We start from the raw sequence: 26,514 nt of genomic DNA, 5'->3' as shown, positions 1-26,514 counted from the left end.
TTAAAATAAAATTAATTACTAAAAACTGAACACATATATTAAAAAACAAAAGCAATTCTTTCACAAAAAAATGGATCACATACTTTTAAAATACATAACACTATTTAAAACATCAATATTGTAAACATCTATATTTTTGGAAACAATATTAATAACTTTGATATTTCCCAAAATAATATTCCTTACCTGCAAGTCGATATTCTTGACCACAATATTTTTGCTGACGATATTTCTGTACTACGATATATTTCCAGCTCGATATTTGTGGATGTCGACTTTTAAAACTCGATATTCTGTCTGTGCAACCTTTGCCTTACTATAAAATTACCCAAGAGCTCATGTTTCAAGTTATTAAGGACAGGTAAATGCAAGGCAGGCTTGTTTCATCTTCTTGGCCATTATCCACTTCCCTCCTACTGGGCTTGCAGCCTAGCTGTCTAGGAAAACCCTGGAAATAAGTAGAAAAAGCACTCCTTGGCCTTTCCAAGTCGAAAGAGCTAGTTATAAAGCCGCCCTTTGTCATGTCAACTGTTCTTGTCACCTCCCACATAGTTTTTTGGTTTTTGTTTTCATTGTTAGTCAAACAGTGCAATTTTACACATTTTATATGCTCATAATTTTGATGGTAATGCATACAGTAAGTTTGTACATTAACATGCGATGACGTACCGCCTTGAGTGACACTGAATTTGCAGTTCTAATTGTTTACACACTTAACAGAGGACTACTACACCATATGCACAGGAAAGAGATGATCAAAGGCCATAGGTCCAGCAGCTGGTATATATACATGCATATAGGTCTTTCCACCCACCCACCGATAGGTTTGGATGAATCTCACCCCCTCGACGTCGCAACATGCCTAAGAGCCGAACAACGTTCTCAATCAGTCCTCTGTTTGCATAGAGAGAAGGTATTGCACTAGTGGGTCCCAGAATTCTCGTGGTCTAGAGGACTGGGGTATGTCTGCTGCATAAGTGTCCAACTGTGTTTTACAATACAATACAACATATCCTTAACCCAGTCTGTGTGTGTTCGGTGTCAGTTTACTGTCCCATTTCAGTGCTATTCTTCTTTTTGCCAGTAGTAGTGCTACCGCCAGTAGCTTACGTCTACGCACCAGTTTAATCTTGTAGATGCCCAGTAGGCATATTAGGGGTGCATTTGGGATATACTCGCCCAGCATATGTGTGCGAGTGTCAAGGACGTCCTGCCAGTAAGATTGGAGTTTGTACACACCCACGCCATATGTAGGAAGTCTGCATTGGGGGCCTGACATCTGTCGCAGTGGACATCGGCCCGTCCATATGCATGCAACTGCTTGGGTGTATAGTATACCTGATGTATGAACTTGAAATGTATGATTTTCAGGTTGCATTTAGACGTGAGCAGCTGTAGTTGCATACACCCGAAATCCCAGTCTTCTTTGGGAATGCTTATGCCCAATGTTGCCTCCCATCTAGCTAGGGGTTTATTCCCTCACCTCCCACATGGTTATTCTCATGTAAGTGGTTAGCAGTTGACAGCTGTTGGTCTTTCCTAGGCTCAGATTCAAGCCATTGTCTTCTGAGTCAAAGTTGTTACCACTCCCAGCCAAAGATGTGTATTACAGCTCTGGAAGCGAAACAGATGGCAAAACTGATTGATGAGCTGTCTAAGAGAGTCATGTGGATTAATACAATAAGCCCTTCCTGGCAAGTCAAAAGAGGTGGTACTAAAGCTGCTCTCCACTCTAGCAACTGTTCCTCCCCACTTCAAGATAGTTTATCCCTGCTGAGTAGTCACCAGGTAACACCCATTTTTCTTTCCTGGGCCCAGAGGTATGCCATTCCATCTGAGTCAGAGTCATCAACTCTTGTGTATTCAGCTTTGGGGCTGTGATGAGTGGCAGGACTGACTTTACTATTCCAGAGAATCAATTATTTATCAACAACAATCCATTTTTTGTCATATTTAAATCCGTTAATTTTTGCCAACATTTATATAGTTCCATTCATATATGAATGAGGCCACCCTGACTGAATTGAGGATTCCTATGTACTTTTGAATATAGCCATGGATGGGCAATTCTTTTGCATTTGAAAAAATTAGGAATCGTTCAGCCGTTGATGTGAATGGAAATATATGAATTTTGGCGAAAATGAACGGATTTAAACATGATTAAAATGGATTATTGTTGCTAAATGATTGAGTCTCTGGAATATTACATAATTTAGCTGTGCGACTTGCATTGGAGCGGCATGACGCTCCATATGTTTTGGAATTATGCATTCGTGCTTTGGGGTATGGCACAATACAAGTCTTTCACGCAACACTTGAGTCTGGAGCGTCCTTATCATTGAAAATGAAAAATGGGAGTACAAGTTGTACATTCTTCCACATGTATAGGAGAACTGACTTTAAGGCATGCTGGCCCAGACAGCTAATAGTACATTTTAAAAAAAGTTAATTTTCTGCTAAAGTTATCAAAATTCTATCCTCATTCATAAGATTTGAAAATTAAGCAGGAAATAACTTTACAGCATTTTTGTAGACCTTTTCTAAGCAGAGGTAGAAACTTAGATTTTAATCCATCCTAGGACTAAAAGTCTAGCACGGTCTATATAGTGAACTAACATTTGGGCAATATTTCACTCTAGCGTACACTAAATTCAATATATGCTGTGCCCCATTTTAATATATTAGCACTCTCCCCTGGAGGCTTACAACGTTTCATATCTTGCCGAAGCTTCTTAATCTTTCTACTTAAACTGCCTCAGCTTCTCTCAGCTGGAAACATGCAGTAGTAATTCCACTTCTGAAGAATCCTTCATTAGATCCCTCTGTACTAAGAAATTATCGCCCTATTTCTTTTCTCTCATTCCCAATGAAAATCCTGGTGAAACAAATAAACAGACAATTATCACTCTGCTGTTTTGGCGTCCTGTGGTACCTGGAGAAAATACTTCGTTCCTACCCCAGCTACCCAGAAAACTGCTGTCCAGGGAGTCATCTGTCGTCAGGACTGTGGAAATGTTCTCTACTTACACACTACTAAGACTCCCCTCGGGCACTTTATTCAGAACTCTGCAGCTCATCTCGCACCTCCACATTTCCATGCGCAACTCCATTTCCTTGTTAATGAGGCTTCCATTAACCAGCAGGACTAATTTTAAGGCTGTCTGTATCACATATGGTGCTCTCACCAATACAGGGCCTCACTACATCCAACAATTGGTTCACTCCTGTATACCGGCCCACACCCTTTGTTCTAGCAATCTCTACCATGCTGTAACTGACCAGTTTAAGCTTGCAAGCCGAAGAGGCCCCTCTTTCAGTTACATCACTCTCAAACTTTGGAACAGCCTACCTCTATGAATAGTCGCCGAAGTCCCTTTGCGGTTGCTTTCAATAAATAATTGAAAACCTGTCCCTTCTAGATATCCATCTATTTCACATCCTCTGCCTGAACAGAGTCTTAGCAGCCTAACCATAGCACAGTTGTATCCCTGGCAGAAACATATTTTTAGGTCTCGCTGAGCCAGCGCTTGCGCTGCAAGACATTTAGTTAGTGGCATTTCAAAGTGCTACCAGCTTTGCTTGGCCACCAGCTTGCGGTAGCGCGCGCAGCCGCATATGGCTTTCTGCTTTCCACACATGGCTGGATCAAGGCTTTCCTTTTGAATGGCCCTCCCCCACCACAGAGTGTGCGGGCCACGTCACTTTTTCCCTCTCCCGCGATCACTTTAAATTCCCTCCCCGTCCCCGCAATCACTTTTACGGCCGCGCGACCGGCCGCTCACTTTCATTTTCTTTCAGCGCGGCCGCGTCACTTTTCATGACCTCGAGCCTTATGCGTTGTGCACACTTCTATTGATTTGGCAACACTTATTAGCCACAGCTCTGCTATCGGCTCACTACCTGAAACAACCACGCCGCGGTAAACGGTACCCTTCTGCTCACACTTACATAGCTTCTGTCGGAAACATCCATTTCAGGGTCCCATTCCTCTCCTCAAATCATTGCTCAGCCTTCTTCTCCCACTGGCCATCCCTAGCCTCAATAAGCAGCCTATTACTTTCCTCTTGAGCAGCGCCCATTATTTAGCTTGTCTTCCTGCAGATTCTTTGCTTGACCACGCCCCTTGCTGCTAGTATCGCCTCTGCTGTCCCCTAGTTATGCTGGCGAGGTGGGCGCACGCCATGTATATGATGTGTCTCACGTTGGGGTTCTTCCACTCCCTCTTGCCTGACTCTGTTTTGTGTATGGGTGCTTAAGTTTTTTTATGCCAATGCAACTCTCGGTGCCCTCAGGATGGCCGGAGCTGGGTCTTGCCTACTGCTTCTCTGCCTTTGATACAGGGCTGTTTTTGGAGGGGGCAGCAACTGAAAGAACCCGGAGGCAAGTGCAGCCTCAGCAAGCTGTGCAACTCTGAGACCGCCCTCAAACAAGTGTGAGTACTTCATCTCTTTTTGTGCACAAATATATAATCTCTACAAATGTGTTGAAACACCTACTTGATGATGGAAGGCAAAACGTTCATGTCGAGTTCGAGCAATATAAAACCTCACAAAATCAGGGACAGCCATGATCACCCATTGACCCAGCCTTTCAGTATTTTCTCTGCCCTGCAGAGCTGGGAAACAAATTGTGCAACTTTCCTCCTAGCAGTGAAAGAGAAGAATCCTTTGACACCCCCTCCCCACCCTCAACCCTTAGGCTTTCATGACTGTGGCCTTTATTTTGGAAATTCTGCTCAGGAGGGTTTTGAGTGGCTTTCTCCAACATATGAATGTTTAACCATCTTTCCACCAGTACCCTTAACCTCTCCTTTGCTAAGAAGCTTCCAGGTATCGAAAGCTATCGCAGGCATTGGCCGTTTTCCCCATCAATTTAAGCCTTCCAATGTAACTTAGCTTGTGAAGCAGTAACATTTCACAGACTGCACTCTGGCCGCGGAAGCTTGTTGTTGTCTTACGTCATAGTTAAAAGGAACGGACAGTAACGATGACAAAAGGTTGGCGTTCAGCAGCGCTTTGCTATTTGACCGGCCAACCTTTCCGGTTGTGAAGCAAGTCCCCAGAGGGAACACCCATTGTTTTACACATAATAAATCCATTTATATTTTTCCAAATTAAATTCAGATGCTCAAATTTGCATGCAAGTACTTTTTGGTGGTGCATGTTGCCCGGTTGATAAAAAGTCTGCAAGATGACGATTTGGACCATGTTGGCCCTTCTGGTCTCTCTACACTAAGATTTTGACCTGGTATTCTTTGGAGTCTTGAGTCGACACACGTGTAAGTAAGGGTAGCTTTTGCCTCCTCTCAAGATTAACTCTCACCCCACATTCTTGCTTGCTCCTGTTGGCACTCAAAAGAAATTAAGCTCTTCGGCGTGGATGATCTAATGGATTTCTCCCAAGGCTCACTGTACATCACCTACATGCTGCTAGGTACGTCAGTGAGTAGGCACTCGGTCTTCCACCTTCTTTTTTCCTTTTGGTTACCCAACAACTCAGATCTTCCACCGCTGCAGTACAGCCTGGTCAGGGTTTCTTATGATCACGAGTAGACTGTGGACTCTGTGTCAACTGAAGCGCCCTTTCCTCGAGAGTGAGATGCCAAGTGGTGTAGGCGAAGGGTGGGCCCTTTGCCTTAGGAATGCCGCTGTGAACCCAGATGTCCTGCCGGCATTGACCCGCAAGAAGATGCCATCTCCCTGGAGGGTTCTCGGCAAAGGAAGATGCTCCATCAGCGGAGGTCTTGAGGAGGGCTTCAACTTTCTGTCGCAGATACTGAATGTAGAGTTTTTGTAGAACTCTGCACCTTTTATAAGACCATATATGTTTTTGTAAAACCATTTTCCTGATAGGGAAGCAAATCTACATGTTGTTAAGGTGACTTCTGCCTTCTGCGGTTCCTCTAGGGTCTTGATTTTGCTTTCCAGCCTGACTGAAGACAATTAAAAATGTAGCCACAGGGAAACAAGAGTGGACATAGTCTTCGAACTAAAACCCTTTATCTTGCAAAATCACAGTACAATTAAAATCTGCAGAGAGCATGTATAAACAAGCATAGTCGCTTCATGTTAGACGCCAATCTTCTTCAAGGATACTCCAGAGGCATATAGCTGGTGTGTGAATGTACCAACAATGGGGTTAGATTTTTAACGCTTTAACAGTCAAAATAATACACCATCCATATCAAAGGTACTTCTTGGCAAGAGTGAACAAGCATTAGCATAGCCAATAGGTTTCACCTTTGTGACCTTATAAGTGTTTAGCCATGCAACAGTTGATGTTGTTGCACCAAGGATATTGTGCTGCATAACTAAATACATATAAGGTCCCAAAAGCAAGAACTATTGGCTATGCCAATGCTTGTTGTCATATATGTGTGTGGTGTAAATACCCACTGCAAACTCACTTAAGGCAACATTTACGTTAGACATATGGGGAAGTTAAATAGGTCAAACTCGGAGTTCTAGTGTAGAGCACTAAATTAGAGATGAAGCACATGCACTTCATTTCTGCTTCTTCTGTTCAGCAGTGGTAAAATGCACAGAGTCTTAAAACTAGCAAAAATAGGGTTAAGAAAACGGTGAAAAAGAGGCCGTTCAGAAAAGGCAAATTTTGTTACACGGTGTATTAAAAAAAATCTGAACTAAAATGTAATCAGAGAGACTGCTATCAATTAATCAGGGTTGATTACATAATTGACAGGCGATAAACATTGCACCAGTCCTAACATTTCTTTGAAGCAGATAGTCTTCTCAAGCCTTTCATATAGGACAATTTATGATCTTATTTCACTTTCCACGAACTAACATTTGTTATTTTTGAGTCATTATTTGCAAGGATTTGCTTCCATATCACATTCTAGCTCCAAAATAGTTTTTAATGCGAAAAAATTTATCTTTCATTTGTACATTTCAGTTTGCAGATTTATCAATGCTAGGGCATCGAAACCACATTTTGCCTTCATCACTCACACGTTGTTTCATGTAATTCAAGTTTACACTAGTGCCAAATGTTTTATGTTGGACTATCCCAGCCCTAGACTCCATAACCAAGGGTGCAATCTATCACATTTTGATAACATTTTCAAGAAAAAAAATCTGACTTTAGCTAGTCTTCTGGATCATCAGAATGAAAGAAACCAAAATGCTCATTTGACAGATCTTTTTAAAGAACAAGGGCCCAATGTAGGTAATCCCAGATTACCGATTCTTAAATACCGAATCATACCGATTCGGTATTTAAGAACTGGCAATCGGGATTTAGTTAATTTTACCGATTTCATTACAGAATCTGTATGATTCGGTAATTACCGATTCGGTAATTGGGGGAAACATTGAAGGGTGGCAGGGTGTCACTTTGACACCCTGTTGCACCCCTCAATTGTGCATGGGTGCACATGTTGCAGACATACAGGCCCTTAGGGCATGTATGTCTGCAACATGGCACTGTTTAAAAAGCAAAACAAATGCTTTTTAAAGGGTTTTCATTATTTACCATCAACTTCTAGTTGGTGGTAAATAACGAATTCTTAGACCCCTGTAGCACTGATTGCAGTGCTACCTACATGTCAACATACAGAATCAGTAACTTTACCGATTCTGTATTTTACCGATCGGTATTTGCCTTCCTACATCGGGCCCTAAGTGTTTTTAAAATTTTCAGTTGACACTACTGACACTGCCCCTTAATGACATCCAATAGCCATTTCAGGTAAACAGACATTGAAATAGTCAACATTTTGTGGGACCAGAATAAAGGAGCGATAAGTAGATCTGACAAATTAACACTGAAATCTGAAATGTGGTCCACCAAATGTCGCCAATTAGGAGTGGGGCCACCCGTTGATGTTTATTCCCAAATTCAGCCATCAAATAACAATAACTTTTAGAAATGTCAAAATCTGCTTAACTAAATGAATGTCGAAATCCCAACAAGTTGCCACTGACTGAAATCCTAACATTGCTACTGAAAGTTTGCTAAAAACACATAAAATGAGTAGACGAGCAGTAAATCAACACAAGAAATCGAATTTGATTTAAATTACTCTCTTTAGAATGAAATGCTTTACAAAAGAGCATGCTTTGTTTTGACAGCTTCCTCTAAATAATTTGAGGGAAAGGTAGCCACCTCTCATTTCCTACTCAATACATGAAAGCAGCCTTGTTCTTAAGTAATGAAATTGTGTTCAATATCTCTGGACAGTCTTGAGGAAATAAGGCACGTGATTTAGAGTTTGGTGGGTGGGTTGCTCCATCACAACCGTTATGGATATCCTGTCTGCCGTATTACTAGGTAAAGGCATCCAGTGGCACCTGTAATGCGGCAGAAGTCACTTTTACTGAATGACTTTCACATGATTTGCAGTGCTGAGTCTTGCAGGCACCATGTTGGTGATATTCTCAGTATGCTCAGTTATACCTTGTAAGATGGCCACCATGTATGTACTACTTTGATGACGTAGTCAACGCAGTCCTCTTTCATGCACAATTGTTACAATTTTAAATAGTGGCTCACATTTTGGACATGCTAGCGTGAGACTGAAATACATCGCATGAAGTGGTGTCTTTTCTTACAATAAAGGATTCTGTGTAGTTGCCTTGAGTTTATGTGCTTTTTCTCTACTGTTAAGCAGTTGCTCTGGAGATGTATATATATATGGTCCAGTTGAAGGCATTCGCCGAAACGTGTTGACCGTCCTTTCACGTTTGCACTAATGGTGTTGAAAAGAAAAAAATAAAGTCCCTCTAAGAAATCTGATCGTGGACTCCCTCTGTGCCGTAGAGACTCTGGTTCATCTGTTTGGGACCGTGTTGGGTTTTTTGCTGAAAAGAAAATAATAATTTAAAAAAAATACTATATATATATATATATATATATATATATATATATATGTATATATATATATATATATATATATACACATATATATATATATATATATATATATATATATATATATATATATATAGGGAGAGAGAGAGAGAGACTGAAGAAATTATAGGTAAGTTCACGTTTTACCCACACAAAGCCATAGAAATTCAGCAGTTATGGTTATATTTCTAGTTATACTTATGATAAGAAAGAATAACTTGTGGCGTGAAGTTACTTAATGGCATGGATGATAGTTTCTTCAGATAAGTATAACTATAAGTATAACTATAACTGATGAATTTCTATGATTTTGTTTGAGTAAAACGTGTACCTAACTATAACATCCCTGTAACCTTTCATTTTTTTCTTGGATCTGTGGAACTGCCACGGGAACCCACGGATCCTCGATCCGGTCCAAAGAAAGATGTTTGTGAAATTTCTTCCCCTTCGGAGGTCCTTCAGTTTTCACACTTTATTTTTCTCTCCCCGGGACAAGCGACAAACAAAATGGGGGCACAACTTTCCTTTCAGGCTGTGGCCAGCCAATCAGGGCTTTGCTTTTTCCCCGGATCAGTGGATTTCCGCGGGTTTCCCGTGAATCCCCTGTGAATTGCTATGTAATTCTTTCTTTAATTACTCCAAAACTGTCAAACATATTTACACCAAATTACAAAAAAGCACTTTTTCTGGACCAATATCAAGCTTTCTGACAAATATGGTGTATTTTCCGTTCAGCGGTTTGGGCTGTAGTCGTATTAAAAAAATGCAAAAACCCCATGGACATTGCATAGGGGAATACCTTTTTGGGACCCCTCCCCTTTTTCGTGGTCCTGCTTGACCAAACACTCAAATTTCCCAAACAGCAGCTAAAGTAACTGGGACACTAGTTTTTAAAATGTCATGTAAATTGGTCAAATGGCACCAAAGTTATTAGCAAAACAAAAAACTATTTGTCTGATAAAAGCTGGTTCTAACTATAACTAGCCACTGGCCATCAACAGTGGGATATGTATACATATATGTACGTATAGGTTTCACTTAACATTTTGTTGTAACGGCCTAAGCATGGTAAAAACCTGCGTGGCAAAGGCAATGCATGATCAATGCATTGCGTGCTAAAGGATGCGTGGCAAAGGCATGCATTGTTCCATCGTACATCCGTCTGACATATTTCAGATCCTTTTTCTATTTAAAATATAAAAACAGGGTTGCCACAGCAATGCCCATAACCAAAAGAAAGGTGGGGGCATCATATGCTAGCGATGGCGAACGACCTTTACAACGCGGTTGTTACACCGCGATACATTTACATCACGGTCATATCAACGCAAGTTGTTACAACAACTTGCACTGGATGGCGCTCTACACTAAGGAATAGTATGATTTACTATTCCAACACCTTCCCTACTGTTACAAACACTGGAGTTGGAATAGTAAATTATACTATTCCTAAATCCAGCACCCCAAGCGCAAGTCGTTGTAACGACTTGAATTGTAATCACCGCGATGTAACGTACTGTACCTAAATGATCACGTTGTAACGTCACATATTTGCTAGCCATGGATGTTAAGTTGAACAAACCGGTGTCCCTTTAGCTTCAAAATGTACTACTCAAATTGACTAATGATATTATTGTTATGTTAGGTATTTCACAGATTTCTAGCTCTAAGAGCAACCAACGATTCTTAAAAAAACATTGAATCAGAAGCATTTCAAACTCAAGGTTTTGTACATAAGACAATACTGAGGGCTTGAGTCATAAAGCCTTTTTTGTGCTCCTATGTTCAATTTAGTTGCAAAATGAACTTAGTTTAGGAGTATAAATGTACAATTGTTCTCAAAATATGAACTGAAACTCTTTAAATGGTTTACTCGTACATCCTTTTTGTGAAGTTAGATTTTCTCCCAGGAGCAAGGAAAGGTGCTCAAACCCTGGGGCTTAACAATAGCTAGGCTTACCTTTTCAGCACATTATTAAAATCATCGTATGGTCATAAAACTACGTATCCTATAGAACCATTGTGAAACTCACCGTATTCTGATTGGGTGGCACACCAGTTTTAAATCTATTGTAGTCGAAATATCTTATGTTGTTTGCTTGTTTGTAAATGAAGGAAGAGATGCTGACTTGTTTTATGCCAAGATATTTTATGAGAGCTTGCTTGGACCTAAACTGGACTGGAAAGCAATTTTGAACTTGTCCAACAATCTTGAATCCAGCGTGGTCTTTTCATATTTCTTTGATCTTTTTTCACACGATACCTGCACAAAACATATAAAACACTCTTTACCAAGCCTTGAAACTCTTAAAAAATGTACAAATGTATTAAAAAGTAGATTTCTTGACTTTTAAACATGTGCTAAAATTTCAAACAATTATAAATAAATATTTTAAAAATCTATACATATCCAGATAGATCTGATGATATGAAATGAACGATCGCATAATTCAATAAAAGGACCTTTAAGTTAGTAAGAAAAGATTTGATTTTTTCAACTACTTATCGAAACTGGAATGTTTTCTCCTAGGAACATTCTGCCGCTAACCCAGCTATAGGCTGGAAATACTGCCTCGAGGAATATCTGTTTCAGAGTTTTAGCTCTATATAGTATATTCTTTCAATTATTCAGCCCTTGATGCATTGAAGTGTGTAAGGAGTGGATAATGACACGTTCCTTTAGGGATTTCTTAATCACTTATTTTGTTTTAATAGACAACTAAGCTCACTAGGGGACATTTGAAAAACTAAAAAGGACTGAAACAACACTGTAACGTTTCATAACTCTGTCTCTCCATATTGCCCCTCTAGCCCTCCCATTCTAATCTTCTTCCCTCCTCATTTGCCTTGAACATTTTTATCTTCGAGCAGTTCCTATTGTACCTGAGTTCACTTCATTCCTCTTGAGTCTACTAACATGTTTCTCATGTGAATCGTAATTTAAATTGATTAAAAATGTGTGTGTGAATATATATATATATATATATATATATACATACTTTTTTTAAGCAGTTTTATGTATCCAAAGGTATTGGAGCACTTTACATGCGCACCAGTTACTTTACACAAGGACATATTCATTTTTTGTAGATGTGGGGAGATTAAGTGATGCCCAGAAGCACAGGATGTTGAGCCGATGCACGAACCTGGTTCCACTGTTCCAAAGTCGGCAACTCTGGCTGTTTGACCACATCCTCTCTCCTATTGCTATAAATCTTGTCAGTTTCCAATCTCCCTTACATTTTTTCTGTGGATGACACCTATTGTCAACTGTCAATTAATTTTATAATTTCATAAACACTTGCCAGAGCAGGTTAAAAATCGTGCGAGACTAGCTTATGCTTACAGGACCAGATGTATCAAAGGGTTTTGCTCATTCTCTTAAAATGTTCTCATGCATATGGCTCATCGTCTCTTCAATGGTGTTGAATCTGCCATTTGGAGTCAGTTTTCCCAGGCACAGTAATGCTCTTTTAAATCTTTCCACCAAGAGGCCTACATTATGGTTGCCCAGCCTGTGCCAGATTTTTAAATTTCTACATCAAATACATTTAGGCACCATTCAATTAAATGCTATCAACTTACAAGGTGGTTTATCTTGAAAATATCGAATGAGCTAGAACCATGTTGGCCTATGTTGGAGAACCATGGTTTACATTAGGTAAAGTCAGTCTGTAACGTTTGATGTGGACCAGACTATAAACAATATGGAAGAAACTGAAATTCTTGCGAACTCTGACACAAAGGCAGTGTTTCCCAAAAAGTCATTTTTGTCTACATTTTAAGCACTTTGAATTAGCATGCACATTAAATTCTACCCTCAAATGCATAGCTCTCTGATGACAGGGGGTATTCATGGGGTGCATACAATATATTCATTGGTTTTCAAAGAAAATTAAATGTAAAAAAATTATGAAAAATATGCATAGTTCTCAAATGTGCCTGCACATGAAAATGTATAGGACGGGAGTGAGGGTGCTAGAACGATGAATGTTAACGTAGTGCATATATTAAAGGCTCAGAACTGTATCACCGTTTTCCTCTGCATTCTCCCTCCATATTTTGTGTTTAGGTCACATTTCTAAAATGAGACTTTGAGAGAACATGTCAGGTAAATCGTGACCATTAAACAGTCGTGATCTGCACAACATAAAGTAACAACATGGTTTATATTTGTAGGTCACCACGTGCCCAGGACGTTTGAAGAGCGTCAGACTATAAAGGTAGGGTTGTTTTTTTATTATTCCATGTATCTGAAAGCAGTTTGCTATTCATTTTTGTAATAAGGAAGTGTGAACAGTACAGTTGTGAGTTGGATAGTTGGGGCTGGTATTGTCGTTTATTTCTTGTATAGTTCTTATATTATAGCATTTATTACGGTCTTGATAACTTTGTATTGTGGCAGGGGAGTTTGCTCCAGGTCGGTGAGGGCGGCCCACTCATGCAGTGCAGCTGTGTGACACATGGATTCAGGCCTCCCCACCTGGGCACACAGTGAAGAGGCACCCCCAGGCATGGAGCTGGAAACCATTGTACGGAAGGGGGTTCTAGCTCAGGCGTGAATGCTCTACATACTTGGGCTCCATTTAAAACCCTCCTAGGAGGAGGTCAACAGCCCCACTCCTTATTGCCCCGGCTCCTCGCTAAGGCCATGCCCATTCTCCCTCTACACTTATATGATGAAGAACAATCTTGAATCTAGTGATTGTCTCATAATAAAAATCAGTAGACTCCTCTCTTTACTGAGTCAATGTGTTACCTTCTACAGATCAAGCATTTGCACATTCTAGGGTATAGAAAGTTCAAAAACATCTTTATGGACCTACTAATTGAGAATAATAGTAAGAATGCTACTTTGCAGAGATCACAGAATGAACCTGGATTGGCTCAACAAGACAAATTTATGTTTTAGAGCTGAAGCATTTATATCCCAAAAAGCATTAAACTGTTCAGCTGTGGTTGTGTAATGAGATGCTCAGCAAATATAAAATAAAGACATTCTGAACTTAGAATGTTATTTTGGATTTAAGACTTCTATTTTTAAATATATTTGTAGGAACACCTTTGAATTTGCTACAGATTATGCTGAAAGTTAGCATTTTAACATACATTTATTTTCCAAATCTGTCCTATGACTTGTACTGTTTAACTGTCCTTCTTTAAAAAATTCAGAACATTTAATTTATAGCTCTCTCTTTTCTGTTTTCTCCTTTGTTTTTACGTCTCATTCAGTGATTTTTATAAACTTCCCTCCCTTTTAACCAAGTTGTAAAATCAAGCAAGCAATCTTAAAACAGCATGCTTTTTGATAGGTTTTATTCTTTCTACTTTACTCTGGGCCAGATGCACAAAGGTTACTTACAGCCCGAAAGGCTGTGATTCTCAAAATCACAGGGTTTGCAATCATAAATAAGCTTTAGGCAATGTGCATATGTCATTATTTGAGTCAGAAAAGTCTGACTTGCAAAGCGCTTTTGGGACCCATTTCAAATTGCGATATAGTAGGGGCTTGAAATGAAAGGTTCTCCCCCTCCTATTTGTCATATAGATTACAATGTATTCAATGTAACTCCACTCTACACTACTCTACACCACTTTACTCTACTCCATGCCACTCCACTATAGTCTACTCCACTCGCCAGTCTACGGCACGCTGCCCAATGCTACTCTACTATACTCTACACCACTCCACACCACCTTACTCCACCCCACTCTGTGCCACTCTTCTCTGTACCAGTTTACTTAATTCCACTCTATGCCACTTCAGTCCACTCTACGCCATTCAATTCCACTGTATGCCACTCATTCCATGTTACTTCACTCTACAACTCTCTAAGCCACTCTATGCCACTCCACTCTACTCTATGCCATTCTTCCCTACGCCACTCCACTCTACTACACAGTGCTACTGTATGGTACTCTACGTCAGTCTACTCTGTCTCACTCTACACTACAGCACTCCACTCTGTCACTCGACTCTATGCCATTCTCTGCCACTCCACTTCACTCTATACCACTCTGCTGTTAGCCACTCTGTGCCATTCTAATCTAAGTCACTCCATGCCACTCTACACCACACCGCTCTACTTCACCCCTACTCTAACCCACTCACCTCAGTGCCACTGAACTCTACATCAGAACGCTGTAGTCTGTGCACTCCACTCTACTCTATGCCACTCTACATTATGCATACTCTACTCTACGTCATTTCTCTCCACTCCCCTCCCTGCTACTCCACTCTGCACCACACCATGGCGCTCTAGTCTACGCCACTCAACACAATGCCAGTCTACGGACACTCCACACTATGCCACTCTACTCGACAGCACTCTGCGTTTTTTCACTGTACACTACGCTACTCTACTATATGCATGCCACTCTATGCCGCTCTACTCCACACCACACCACACCACTCTACTCCAGTCTGCCATAGTCTTTGCCACCGCACCCTACTCTATGCCACCCTGCTCTATGCCACTCTGCTCTGCTCTACTCTACTCTATTCCAGTCCACACAATGCAACTCTATGCCACTCTATTCTACTCCACCCCACTTTACACTACTCCACGGCACTGCACACTGCTCTACGCCACTCCACTTTATGCACCTCTACACCACTCTCCCCTATGCTACTTTCCTCTTTGCCTCTCTACTCTATGTCAGTAGCTACCACACTACTGTACAACATGGCTAAAAGGCAATGGCAAAGCCAATAGCTCTCACATAGGTGAGGCTTTGCCAGTGGTTGGTGGCCAGGTGTACTCATGATGTATGGTTTCCCATGTGCTTTCTTTTGTCCTCTTGTTTTATTGTCCTATTTGCCTCTTGACCACTGTTTGTTTCAGCAGGTAAGTGCTAATTACATAGTGGTATAGTTTGGGACCTGTGACTTTCTTTGCATTTTGCTGATTCCAGCCCTTATCAGAATTTGAACTTTGCTTCTTGTTTTCAGCTGGATTGCCTAAGTCTTCGTATCCGCTGAATATTTGAAGGCTCCAGACAATTGTTGGTGGTCATGCATGCTTTTGCCTCAGCGGTGCTTGAGGTTACTGGCATGCAGTCTGTGTATGTGTGTGAAGGCCCCCAGGCTTTGAATCAGACGCCTTCACTGCTGCCTAGCAAAGTGGTGTTTTGGCCTGCAATGAGGATGGGGTGCTTTGAGTGGTAAGAGTTGTGACTTAATTTACTGCTGCAGTCTGCCAATAATCTACTTGTTTATCCCATTACTGGCCCTTGACTTCTGGCTTTTCCTACTACATGTTTGGGCGCTGTCTGGTCATTCTTCGTTGTGGCACCACAAAGCCGGTGCTACTGTTCTTCTTGTAGTCTGTCAGTGTAGCGGTTGCACGTAGAGTGATGGTCAATTCTTTTCAACAGTTTTCTTAGCCTCACAGGCAGGGTCATACTTAAGTAGACTGCAAGGAAGATGCTAATGCTGTTAACTTCAGATATATTTCAGAATGGGTTACGAACGCCTGGCACCAACTTTTAATTCCTCCACCAGCAGTGCCTGATCTGGGGGGGGGGTGCTATCCTATTGCATCATGGCAGTGTGCCGGGTGGCAAGCTATAGTCATGAGTCATAGCACACCCTTGGTGAGTCCCTTTCACATACAGTGTCATTAGCTTGTTGAAATAAGTGAATACTTATACTGAGAAACCTAAGGACTCCTTTTAGAAGGACAAAATTGAATGGGCCTGCTTTTTAGAGACATTGCATTTATTATTTACTTTGTGTTGTACCTGAATTTCTTTAACACTTCATATCTTTAGATCGGAAATAAAAATCTTCTTACTCATTCAGTTTTAATACATGAGAGTTTGAGTTAGAGCAATATACACTCTAAGTAAACAGCCTTTTCCTCATCATCACATACTTTTTGATGTTTTTGGGTTGTTTCCTAACTGAAACTTGTGTTTTCTTCTAATTCTCAAGTGGCTTTTTAAAAAGTTTTATTTTTTGCCAGGTAGTACGATACTCATGCTGTTCCTGGCTGTGGTGTCTTTAGTTTATGTGTCCTACGACCCTTGTGATTCTGATGAATAAAGATATCTGTTACAAACCTCCATGTGTTCATTCACATGCTCCTGGGCTGGGGAAGACACTACAACTAGAGATGTTGATGAGATATGTGCCCTGAAGGCAAAAGGCTGCTCTCCCTGAGAGTTTGCAACGTACAGCAAACTGCTCGTGCATGCCATGTGCACCCCAAGTCAATGCACAGCAGTCTAAGTTGGCACATGTGGAGTCAAAGCCTTGATCCAGTCGATACATCAAAGAAGTTGAAGGCCCTGCAGAGGAGCAGATTAAAAAAGCCCACAAGAACCTGATTGTAAAGCTGAATGAAGACATACTGCAACATGCCATAACACAGAGCCATCATCAGTGCGGAGCAGACCCTAAAGGCTGTGACAACCAGGTTTGAAATCAGAAACATACTCACTGGTACAAGGAAGTGAAGTGCGATAAGACCTCAAAATTGGACGAGACGACCAGGCCCAGACAACAAGGGTGTTGACTAATGAAGCTGCCAGTCCAACTGTGCGTTAAGAACGCTGCCTTTACAGCACATGCTCCCAAGGGACCGTAAGGTATGGTGCGGCTAAAGTCTTGAAGCTGCCACCTTGTTTACTCCATTCCAAAGCAAAGAAACAGGTGCCAGGTGGGCTGCATGGATTGAGGCATTTGATGATTTCATAGACGTACTAGAAGAAAAAGACGACAAGAAAATAATGAAATAGTAGAAAAATATCACAGCTGATGGAGTAAAAGAGGTGCTAAAGAAAGTATCACAAACTGAAAGATAATGGGAGTGTTGGAAACCAAGTTTAATCTGATGCTGAATGTCTACTATGAAAGGCACATCTTCAACCAAGCACCACAACAGGCTGGTGAAATAATGGAATAATTTGTTGAAAGACATGATGCACTTATGAAACACTGTAAGTTCTGTGACTTTAATGATGAAGAAGCCATGCCCCGCAGTCATTGATGGTTGTCTTTGAGATTCCTTCAGGAGACACATGTTGAGAGAGACACTCAGTTTAGAGAAAATGGTAACCTGATGCTGAGATGGAAGCAGGATCAGTGCATTACGAATCAGCTTTGATCATGAAAAGCAAATACAAGCACAACATAGATGCACACAAGGTGACGTCTCTGAAGAAGAAAAGGTTATGCTTCCGATGTGAGTTTTCATTCCCCCACGAGGTTAGATGTCCAGCCACAGGAGAGATATGCAAAGGCTGTGGGAAAGACAGGTCTGCAAAGTGAAAAAGAAGCTAAATGCGTCACAGAGAGAAGAGACAATGGACAACAGAAGGTTGCAGTAGCATTCCCGCCATGCCCACAAGGCCAAAAGGCAACATCAGATATGACAACTAGAAATAAAACAATGTTGATTGCCGTCTAGTTTATCATACAAAGGCTTGTCTATGTCAATATCAACTCCCAGCGAAGAAGACGGATGAGGGTTGATAATGTTGACTAAAGAATGACATGCACATGTAGGACTAGCTGCTTGCAAAGATCAAAAGTCAAAGAAGAATCACCTAACAGAGTGGCAAAATTCAAATGGATGCTGGTTTAAAATTACATTAAAGGTAAACGGTTGACCCATGACTTTCATTTTTGAGAGTGGTGCATTGATTAATTTCATGCCAGTATAAATGTTTAACAGGTTATCTCATGTGCCACACCATATGGGAAACAACCTTTACAACGCAACTTTTACAACGCACTACCATTACAACGAAACTTTTACAACGCAACATCCATTACATCGCATGTCATTACAACGCAACCATTACAACGCATGACACTACAACGCATACCACTACAACGCATGTCATTACAACGCATACCATTACAACGCATAACATTACAACGCATAGTACCCTTACACTTTCCAACACTTACCCTACTGTTGCACCCCCTGGAGTTAGAATAGTAATTTTTACCCCTACACTATCCAACACTTACCCTACTGTTGCTCCCATCTGGAGTTAGAATAGTAATTTTTACCCCTACACTATCCAACACTTACCCTACTGTTGCACCCCCCTAGAGTTAGAATAGTAATTTTTACCCCTACACTATCCAATACTTACCATACATGCAATGTAAAGTTATGCGTTGTAATGGTATGCGTTGTAAAGGTAGTATGCGTCGTAATGGAATGCGTTGTAAAGGTAGTTTTTAAAAATTCGTTGTAATGGCATGCGTTGTAATGGAATGCGTTGTAATGGATGTTGGGTTGTAAAAAATGCGTTGTAAAGGTATGCGTTGTAAAAGTATGCGTTGTAACGTCATACATCCCACCTTATCCCCTTAAACATGAAGGAATGCATATGGGCTGCTATTAAACCACTACAGAGTCATGGGCCGTTTACAGCTACCATGAAACACAAAATAACATCAGTGCAAGTGCCGATTCATATTCTTCAGGGAACGTCATTAAGTGCATGCCTACTTAGCATGGCCCTGTTGCTGACATGGGACTGATATCTCTCAACTACAATCTTGGTGCCCTGTCTGGAATCATGAGTCAGTTCCCGTTGTTCTTTCATATTCTAGGAAGACTCAAGAAAATGAAGGTGCAACTTCATATCAATGAGGACATTCACCTGGTTGCCCAATGGTACCACAGGGTCACTTTTCACCTACAAGAAGTTGTTGAGAAAAAACTAGAAACGCTGCTGTAGCATGACATCATTGAACCCTCCACTGGTCCTACGCTGTGGGCTTAGTTGTGGTGCCGAAAAAGGATGTGCGCTGCAGTGCACATTTGTGTTATGCGCCTTGCCAATAAAGCAATAGAGAGAGAAAGACATCCTACTCCTCACGTAGCAGATATGATCATGCAGCTGAACTGAGCCAAAGTATTCCCCCGTCTTGACCTGAACAAAGGATACCATCAACTCAAGCTGGAAGAGAGCTGCATGTACATTACTACTTTTTCGACTCTTGTTGTTTTGTTCTGACTGACTTTTGAAGTATCTTCGGCTGTGGAGATATTTCAGGATGCCATTCGCTGAGCAATTCAATTTGTTACACATGTTTTTAAATACGGCAACCTCCTGGTATTTGGGACAACACAAAAAGAGCATGATAAGGCTCTTATACAAGTGTGCCATTTACTTGTTGATGCAGGTCTCACATTAAATACAGCAAAGTGTGAGTTTCACAAGACCAAACTTAAGTTTTTGGGGCCCAAATTATCTGATGAGGGAATGACTCTTGACCTGGATAAGGTGCAGGCACTGTCATCTACTTGCCCGATTCCTAAAATGTAACCATGCTGCGATCCTTCTTAGGCATGGCCAGTTATTGCTCAAGATGCATTTGTCACCTTGCTACAGTGAGTGCCCCATTGAGAGACTTAACAAAGCAGAATGCCCCATTCCAGTGGTCTACAGAATGCGTTTAAAGTATTAAGGACATAAAACACGCAATTTAGAATGCAACAAAAATGGGCTCTTTTGATCCTAAGTTGCACACTGAGATCACAGTAGTTACGAGCCCGTTAAGGCTAGGAGTAATTCTTGCCCAACACAGTAGCCATCCAAATGCTCAGAGTCACATTGTGGCCTACGCCAGTAAAAACATGTCTGAAACTGAACATGCTTATTCTCTGCCATAAAAAGAGAGTATGACTGTGGTGTGGGCCTGCAAACATTTTCATGGGTTTCTTTACGGAAAACACGTCACTGTCATTACGGATCACCAGGCTTGGCTTACTATCCTTTGAAGAACGAAAGCCAAGATGCCCCCTTGCTTCGAGAGATTGAGGTTGCGACTGCAAGAGTATAACTATGTGATTGTACATAAGCCGGGTAAAGATCAGAGCCCCACAGATTACTTTTCATGAGTTCCGCTACAATGCCACATTTCAACATCCAAAGAGGCTGAAGAGTATCTCAACTTCATTGTGAGGTCCAGCACACCAGCTGCTCTATATATTGAATGGAATGTGCCTGCGCCCAAAGCAGTCAATACATGGTCATCCTCAAAGACCTCATTACAACGCAATCGTGGAAGAAAAGTATTCAACCCTTTGCTGATGATGTTGAATTCCATTTTTTATAAATGTAATTGATGAGCTATCCATCACCCAAGAGGGTATCATATTTTGAGGCTCAAGAATCGTCATACCTGAAAGCTTGAGATAGCAAGTCATTGAGCTGGCCTTTAAGGGACATTGTGGCATTGTAGCCACCTAAAGAGCCCTTAGAGATGGAGTGGTGTTCCCTCACCTAGAGGAACGAGTTGAGAAAGTACTGAAAGTGTGCCATCTTTGTAACTGTTTATCCCCCTAAGATAATGCAGCACCCTTTCACAATATCTGATCTTTTACGCATGCTTGGGAGAGAGTTGCAGTTGATTTATTAACGGTCTCTAGGAAATGGACATCATCTCATGATAGTCATTGATGAATATTTGCGTTTTCCTTTGGTGGAAGACTTATCAACAACCGATGACAAAGTCATTGGGTGGCTTGATGACATCTTTGCAACGTAGGGCATCCCTGCTATTCTCACATTTGACAATGGCCTGCCTTTCAGTAGCAAAGAATTCAAGGAGTTTCTTGCTCAACTCAATGTCAAGCATCAAAAGAGTACACCTCTTTGGAACCAAGCAAATGGTGTGGAACGATTTATGAGCACCCTCAAGAGGGTAATTCAGCGAGCATCGATGAAGGCAATCAATTTAAAACAAGCCAACTGTCAAGCCCTTCGTGCCTATTGCTCAACTCCTCACTCCACAACTGGTGAGAGTCCTGCCACCTTGCTATTTGGGAGAGCCATAAGACCCAAACTACTACAGTGGACAAAAGACTGATCGATGAATGCAGATAAGGTTCTTGTCACAGACACTTCTCAAAAGCACAAAATGAAGATAAATGCCAATCAGTGCTGGCAAACCCAGGAAACCGTCATCAACAAAGGGGGACTGGGTACTGGTCAAATAGAAATGGAAGCGGAAAACAGTTATGTAATTTGCTGTCGACCCTTTGAAGGTTGTGACTTGCAAATGGCACGTGGTGGCAGCTCATCGTCCTGGAAAGTTCATCAAATGGGACTTGTCACACATCAAATATCTTCTTCAGTGTTCGTCAGCTCCTGAGATCATGAGTGAGGTGACCCCATCTAAATGTCCTGATCAACCCTCTGAGCCTATGTCATCGGTGCAGAATGAAGGAGCCACACAACTTATTTTTGCCACCCAATCTGGCCGACTAGTGTGAGCGCCTCATTGAGGAAATATGATGTTAAAGTTGTTTGCATTTTTTATTCAACCAACGGGGACATGAGTGTCTTGAGATTATGCGTGCTAGGATCCTTGTGTTTCTGGGTGAATTCTAAAACAGGGATTATGTAACCTGCTCGGAGGTGTTAAGATGTGGTTATAAACATTGTGATGCAATGCCTGCAGCGTGTGGTTGTATGCTGAAGAATAAAGACATCTGTTATAGAGTACGTTCATTTGCACACACCTGGGTTGCGGAAAACACTACACTGGCTAAGCTCACGTGGAAACCGAAAGGGAAAATCCTATTTCAGAGAGATAAGTGGTATTTGGAGCCCAGTGGCAGTCATACCATCAGACCATTCAAAATAGTCTGGCTGTGAAGGACAGAAAGTCACTGTGTGCCACTGATTTGAAAAAACTATCTGACAACCTGACAGCAAACATGAGACTTATATGTGAAGCCTGAATGACCATTGCATATTTAATATATAACCCCACCAAAACTGATTATCTGTTGGTTTCTCAACAAGAAAACTGTTTCGGTTTAATTCCGGCTAGCTGAAATATGAAATAAAGGCTAATGTTATTCCTCCTATGCAACTTTTCAATGCAAATAGTTTTTCACACTCTTTCTAAATATGCATCGTCTAAATAATGCAAAGTCACATTACAAGTTATCGCTTTTGAAAGCTATGCAGCCTAAAACATCAATATTTCTAATTTTGCAGATCAGAATAAGTGAAACATGCTGTATTGGTTTACATTTCTAGATTCCGACCTGCGAAACTCCAAATGGGGGTACACTGAGGGATAAACTGAACTCCATGACTTCAGCTTTTTCCTGTTGGTATTACTGCCGCTACCCCCTCCCCTCCAAAAAAACGGTCTGCTTAAAATAGGGACATTATGCTATTTAGGAATGGGACGTTATGCTATTTAGGCATTCTCAGAAGGCTCTAATGCCAAGGTCCCACGCAGAAACTGGAGTGAATGCTCATCTGCTAATCCGTGCTAGAGCCCAAACAAGGACACATTGCTTTTTAGGCTGTTTTATTTCTAGCACTGTAGCCATTCGGCAATTTGCCACTGTAAGTCTCTAAGGATCTGATTGCCATCTTGGCGGAAGGGATACTCCACCACAAACGTGACCGATATTTCGTCTGCCGTATTACAAATTCTATAGGATATAATGAAATTGTAATTTGATGGACAGGATATCCGTCACATTTGTGATGGAGTAACCCTGTCTGTCAAGATCATATTCAGGCTCTAAATGTGTTGAAACTGGAAGAGGAACTGTAAGAAATTGAGTTGTCAGGTTGATGTGGGTATAAGCCGTCCACAAGCAACAGCCAAAATCCTTGGCAGGGTGAACCATAACATTTTTACTAAATTCACCTGTGCTTAACCCTCATGTAGCTTGACACTAAAACAGTCAGGCTTAAATTTGAAGAAAAATTGAATAGTACTTATGCAGCACTTAAACAGTAAAAAGTAAAAACACAACACAAGACCAATTCCACACCAATTTAGAAAAATAGAGTCTATTTTATAAAATACTTTTGCACCAAAACAACCAAAATCCAATCAGTTATGAATTTTTAAAGGTTAAAGTGAAAAATAGTACCTAAAAGATCAAAGCACTATCCGCGGACCTTTAGTCGTGCGAGACTGTGAAAAGTCGAAGATTATGGCTGACTATGATGGAGTTGGGTCTCATTTCCTGAAAAAAATTCTAAAAATGTCAGGTTTCACGGGGTAAGGCATCCAGCAGTATCCAAGGAGGAGGTGTTGTCGTTGGGGAGTCGCTGGATGAAGTTGTGGTGAAGATTCCTACATTCGGACTTTGAATATTTTTGGGAATTCGAAATTCTCCAGTTGGATGTAGCTACATGATATAGCCAAACAGCGCTCCACAATACCAAGATACACGGATACCCTTCTGGACAGGAGTCACTGAACAGGATTTGCTACTGTGGAGAAGAACGTTGGCCGACCGGTGGTACCCATGGGCATATCAGTGAACAGGTAGGTCCCGGTCTTCTCTTGGTTTTGAGGGGACTTTTTGGCTGAAATTGTTTTATGACCCAAGTTTTGGATTATGAATTTAGTCTGACAGGGCACCTTAAGCACCACTTCCAATGGTCCAGTACTGAAGCAGCACCGCTTGGAGAGTCAGGACTCAGGCTGAGTCCAGGTGCGAGTTCAAGAAGGTTGGAGCCTTTTCTGTCCCTGAGGCTCTGATCAGGAGGCTAGCCAACTAACCCTTCGAGTCACTCTGGAAGTCTTGGGTTCAAGCAGAGAAGCAGGTCTCAACCAGCAATGTGGTCCTCTGATGACAAATGGCAGGCTTCAGGGAGCAGGGCAGTCATCTTGGTGCAGCAGGGCAGTCCTCTGAAGTCCACAGTCAGCAGAACAGTCTTCTGAGAGTCCTTCTTCCGGTCCCAAAGTAAACTGAAGTGTGGGTCTGAGGGTCCTACTTCGATACCTGGTGCCAGCTTTGAAGTGGAAGAAATGTCTGGGGTTTTCTCCCTGTAGAAGTGTCTCAGATTTTCTGTCTTTCAGCCCTGGTCCCAGTCTGTCTGCAGTCACAATAGTTATTTGAAGTTATTTGTGTATGAGCTGAGGCAGGATCTTTGCAGTGCAAGTTGGGCTGTGCACAACTCCACCCCGCATCATAACGTGTATTTGTAAAGCGCACATTCACCCAGCAGGGTATTTTGGTGCTGAATAACAGATGTTTGTTACCCCGCTAAATCGTGCTCATTTTATCACCCTCAGAAGGATATAAGACTGAGTGGACCTGCTGGGATTTGGACCAGTGACCATAAGGTCAAACACAGGCAGACCCATTAGTCCACTAAGCTACCTGACCCGGATGGCCCGTCCAGCCTCTGCCCAGTCCCTCTTTTGTGTGGCTGTCTGGGAGGAATACACAAAGGCCAACTGCTAACTACACCTACTCATGTGAAACAGGCTGCTAGTACCAAACTGCCAACTTTCTAAATGTGGCATTTTCAGAACTGTAATTTAAAATCCAACTCCATCAATAAAGAGGGTTTTAAATTACTATTCCTTAGACATTAAACATGATATTTCTACCTATTCCCAAACAAAAGTTATCACCAGCCGCGGCCTGTGCAAGTAAGAGCATTGGGGTGGTGTGGGTTGGGGCGGGGGTGGATTTCGACATGGGAAAATTAATTATTTATTTAATTTCCCCTCAACATTGTCCCTCGAAATACCCCCCACCTGGCCCCACCGCCCCACTGCTCTTCCCTTCATGGGCCGCGTCTGGTTATCACTTATTAAATGTAATAAGGCAACCAATTGTTATCCTATGGGAGAGGTAGGCATCACAGTGGTAAAAAACGAATTCTGAGTTTTTCACTACCAGGATATACAAAATTTGAAAGTACATGTCCACCTTTTTAAATACAATACACCTTGCCCTATAGGCTGTTTAGGACCTACCTTAGAGTTGTCTTATATGTAACAAAAAGGGAGTTTTAGGCCCGGCAAGGGGTTTATTTTGCCAAGTCGAATTGGCAGTTTAACACTGCATGCAGGCTGCAATGGCAGGCTTGAGACATGTTTTAAGGAGCTACTCAAGTGAATGACACAATGAGTGCTGCAAGGCAACTAGTAGCATTTAATTTGCCAACCCTGGGTACGTGGTATATCACTTTACTAGTGGCGAATAAGTAAATTAAATATGCCAATCAGGTTCAGGCACATTTTATCATGTTTTAGGGAGTGAGCACAAGCACATTAGCACTGGTTAGCAGTGGTAAGGTGCACATCGTCCTACGGCCAACAAAAACAAATTCAGTAAACCATGAGGGGAGAAGGCAAAAAGTTTGGGTAAAGACCACCCTAAGGCTGACAGGTATATTATGAACTTAGTAGAATATTGATATTATTATGACTTGCGTACATAGGCAAATAAGCTGTTGAGAGACAATGATTGTGCACTGGACAGAGGTGGTGCATAGTCAGTGCGACCCACTAGGGTCTAGCACTTGTGAACTGTGCTTTCATGGTAATAGGGCACCCTCCTTTGATCTGCACTCGGTCGACCCATTTAATGGTGTGCCATGTCACAGAGTAGAACAATGCGCCCTATACCAAGCCCTATATATAAAATAACCTCAAAAGTTCCCAGAAGTACTCCTGGAATTATTTAAGAATGAAAGAAAATACTCTGTAGAAGCAAACTTACCAGAATAAATATATTTCCTTTTATGTAAATCGTACCATCATAGAAGAACAAATACACTGCACAATAAAACAAATACATTTTCCTTTTGCTGCAGGAGATAGATAATTCGCTAGACCTATTAAGAAATTGTTGATAACCACATTTGAAGAGTGTGCTTGTTAAGTAAGTC

At 41.4% G+C, this 26,514-nt stretch overlaps 1 long non-coding RNA gene across 1 annotated transcript in view; it reads left to right on the top strand.

Annotated features, from left to right (window-relative positions):
* LOC144770771 (uncharacterized) overlaps positions 1-26,514 on the top strand; it is a 566,340-nt gene that overhangs the window by 154,824 nt on the left and 385,002 nt on the right. Inside the window, exon 2 of the long non-coding RNA XR_013599012.1 lies at positions 13,051-13,094. This is a non-coding gene — a long non-coding RNA (uncharacterized LOC144770771). The remainder of the gene's footprint in view (positions 1-13,050; positions 13,095-26,514) is intronic.

The sequence above is a fragment of the Lissotriton helveticus genome, chromosome 1_1, assembly GCF_964261635.1.
Source record: "Lissotriton helveticus chromosome 1_1, aLisHel1.1, whole genome shotgun sequence".
Classification (NCBI taxonomy): domain Eukaryota; kingdom Metazoa; phylum Chordata; class Amphibia; order Caudata; family Salamandridae; genus Lissotriton; species Lissotriton helveticus.
This window is presented reverse-complemented; position numbering and strand designations above follow the sequence as displayed.